Genomic DNA, 4085 nt, shown 5'->3' with positions numbered 1-4085 from the left:
GTGGAGTGCTGCCATGACAGCAAGGATGGAGGGGACCAAGTGATGGAGGCAGGGGTGGTGTGGGGTGCTGGCAGAGGGGGACAGTGGGGAAGCTCTCCCCACTCCTGGGAGGTGGTGGTGATGTGGGTGGGGGTTAGGGTTAGCAAGCTTCCCCCCCTTCACCTCCCCCCCTTCCCCATCATTCTTGACAGGCAATTCACTAGTATCTGCAGAAATTAGCAATGATTTTCTTGGCACATCAAGTTATTTAGTATTTAGCATTATTCATCATAACTGAAATATTTTAAAGACAAATCACCATCTCAGTATTATTGGTTATTCTTAATCAGGGGAGGCATCATACAGCTGTGGAGAGAATGGGGGAGACCATGGGGTGGTGGTGGGGAATCCTGCAGCCTATCCCCTACCTCTTGCCCTATCCTGCCCCTTGAACTCTGCTGCCTCTTTTCCCTTACCTTCTGCTCTGGCTCTTGTTCCTTCAGCACTGTATTACATGACTGAGTTTGGAGGCAGTGGGGATCAGGAACAAGCATGGAGGGACAGGTGGTGGGGGGATATGTGGCAGGGGGTGCATGGCAGGGGCAGGCAGCAGGTGGGGCAGGCATGGGGGGAGACAGGCAGAGGCACAGGGGGACAAGAGGCTGGGGAGCAAGGGGCAGGGTTCTGTCCCCTTGCCTTACCCACCACCACTGCTTTCTGTCTGATGTCTGCTCTCATTAACTTTGCCTCCTTTCCAGTCATCAATAATCACTCTCCAGACCATCTCCACATCCCTTACTACCTCATACCCTTAATCATGACTGTCTTATCAATACAGATGGAATTGCCTATGGGATCTTTTGGAGGCCCATGTAGGAAAAAAATGTGGTTATGAGTCAAGGAAAGGCAAGCAACAAGCCAAGCTCAGAGGACGGACAAAGTCTGGACTACTTCTTGTTTTCCTCAACTTGATTTACCCATTAAATTCTGAAGTGCATTGTGGCATCCAGAGAGCAGAATAATGGTGATTATCAAGTAGGCATATGGGCTGAGGGTCAAGACAGGCAAGACTAGGGGTGGCCAACCTGTGGCATGAATGTTGGAAGTAGCACAGGCAACCCCTTTGTGTGGCATGCAGCAGATTGGGAAGCAGACAGGCAGCAAAGTGGCAGATAAGGTAGGAATCAGAAAACAGCACCAGATCAGGCAATGATTGCAGGGGAAGAAGCAGAAATCAGGGCATCTACATGTGTATTTACATGGGCTTCAATTTGCTGTGCAGTAAATTACTGCGCAGTAAGCAGGAATAGGCTGGTGTCTACACATGCAGGCATTAAAGTACATTAACGCTGTGTGTGGACTGACTTGGAACTAAAGTTAATCCCACGTCAGTCCACACCCATAGCGTAACTGTGCAGTAAGGTGTCTACATGTGCATTACTGTGCAGTAACGAATCAGTATCAAATTTATACTCAAGTCGACATAAGTCACCATATTTACTGCACAGTACAGGTGTGCACATGTAGACTTGCACCCATACTGTGCAGTAATTTTGGTTACTGTGCAATAAATGTGCACATAAAGATGTGCTGACAGAGTAGCAGTTTAGGTAAGCAGCCAGGAAAGGGAGCAGAAAGCAGACCAGAAGGTTGGACAGGGAAAAAGGATAGGAGTGGCACTCAGGGAGGTTGTGGGGCTAATATGTGGCATGCCTGCTAGAAAGGTTGACCCCCACTATCCCAGACCTCAGGGTGTACTGTAATGTGCATGATTCCTATGAAAGAGTTACTTTACCAAAGTTGTGAGGTGCCCATACCCTACTCTCAGATAGACTGATCAAGAAGTGAGTTTTTTGTGGGGAATGATGCAATGCTTTTAAGTTAATTCCTTAAATAGAATTTAGGTGGGTGGAACTCATGAAAACCAGTTTGAACTGGTTTCCTCCCTGGATGAATAGTCCAGTTATCTTGCTAATGATGGTGATTGAATTAATCTTTTAACATGGCACTTTTTCTAATTCACCTCCACACTTCTAATCACTGTAACTTCAAACCCATCATCCAAACAATGGAGCACATCTGAAGCTTTATATCAGGGGCAGGCAAGATAGGGCCCATGGGCTGAATCCAGTCTGCCACAGGGGCCCATCTAGCCAACTCCATCTGGCCCATGGGGGCCCTCTGTAAATGAATGCTAAGCAACTACCACCCCCCACCCCAGCATGGCCTGACCTGCCCCAGCCTGGAGCTAGGGGTGCCCAAGATAAGGAGCCTCTGCCAGGCACAGGCTTTTGCCCGGCTACCCCAAGATTGTTCCCAGCTATTATTAATCTTGAACATCAAGAATACTGATTTTCCTCCTTTTCGTCTTCATCCAAGTCATGGCAGACAAGTTCAGAGGGGGGAACGTACCTGAAATTGCCCAACCTGCTCACATTTGACATCAATAGTTTGGATGGCCAAAGCAGAGCTCCTAAATGATTTTTTTGTATCTGTGTACCTGGACACAGATACATCATACTTCCCATTGGGACTTTAGGTAAACATGAGATAAATACCAACCCACCAACTGTTAGTGCTGACCTAGTAAAGGGGCATTTGGGGGGGTTGGATGGATTTAAGTCAATAGGCCTTGATGATCTTCATCCTAGTGTACTTACAGAATTAGCTGGAGCCATTGCGGAACCACTGGCGTGAGCACTTGTAGCATTCAGGACAAGTCCTGGAGGACTGCAAAAGGGCTAATCTGGGCCCTATTTTCAAGATGGGGAGGAAGGAGTAATCAGGTAACTATAGGCTGGTTAGCCTCACCTCTATCCTTGGCAAGACCTTTGATAAAATTGTTAAGGATCACATTTGTTCAGGACCAGAGGGTAAAGTAACGCTAAGGGCAACCAGCATGGACTCATAGCAGGCAGATCCTCCCTGACTAACCTGTTTCTTTTTACAACTGGGTCACAAAATGCTTGGAAGAAGGAATAGAGGTAAATGTTATTTACTTAGATTTTAAAAAGGCCTTTAACACAGTGTTGCACCCAATTCTTATAAATAAACTAAACAGTTGCAATGTAGATTATTACACAGTCTGCTGGGTGGAAAATTGGCTTATGGGACACACCCAGAGAGTGGTGGTGGATGGGTCAGTTTCTACTTGGAGAAATGTTGGCGATGGGGTCCCCCAAGGCTCTGTTCTGGGACCGGAACTGTTCAATATCTTCATTGGTGACTTCGATGAGGAAACTCTGTCCAAGTTTGCCGACTACACCAAACTGTGGGGTGAGGTAAACTAGAGGATAGGGAGTGAATCCAGGTGGATTTGGATAGGCTGGGGAAGTGGGCAGAACAAAGACAAGTACCATGTGTTGCACCTAGGGAGGAAGAATCATCAACACTCCTACAGCCTGGGAGGTACCATTCTAAGTAGCACAGCTGCGGAAAGGGATCTCAGAGCCCTAGTTGACTCCAAAATGAACATGAATCACCTATGTGATGAAGTAATAAGTAAAGCTAACTGCACTCTTTCTTGCATAAGTAGGTGCATCACAAACAGGCCTAAGGAGGTGATACTTCCCCTCTATGCAGAATTGGTCAGGCTGCAGCTCATGTACTGCAACCAGTGGGCACTGCACTTCAAGAGTGATGTAGATAACTTGGAAAGGGTTCAGAGCAAGGCCACCCTTCCGGTTAAAGGCCTACAGGAAAAACCCTACAAGGACCAATTGAGGGACCTGAATCTCTTCAGCTTCTGCAAGACAAGGCTGAGAGGTGATCTTGTGGTCATCTACAAACTCAGGGGGGACAGCAGGAAATAGGGGATACAATGTTTACCAGGACACCCATCAGGGTAACTAGAAACAATGGCCACAAACTGAAGGAGAGAAAATTTAGACTGGACATTAGGAAAAAGTTCTTTACAGTGAGGGTTACCAAAATATGGAATAGGCTTCAGTAGTATATAGGCTCTCCACCCTTTAATGCAAATATGACAGGTGGGAGGGACAGTAAGTTAACCCCACCCCCTGTCCTCTTGTATGGTGTGTGACGTCACCAGTCCCAACCCCCGGACCCCAGTCACATGATGCATGCCATCACCAGCCATGCCCCTG

The sequence above is a fragment of the Gavialis gangeticus genome, unplaced genomic scaffold (genome assembly GCF_001723915.1).
Source record: "Gavialis gangeticus isolate Ggan-Ray unplaced genomic scaffold, GavGan_comp1, whole genome shotgun sequence".
In the NCBI taxonomy this organism is placed as follows: domain Eukaryota; kingdom Metazoa; phylum Chordata; order Crocodylia; family Gavialidae; genus Gavialis; species Gavialis gangeticus.
This window is presented reverse-complemented; position numbering follows the sequence as displayed.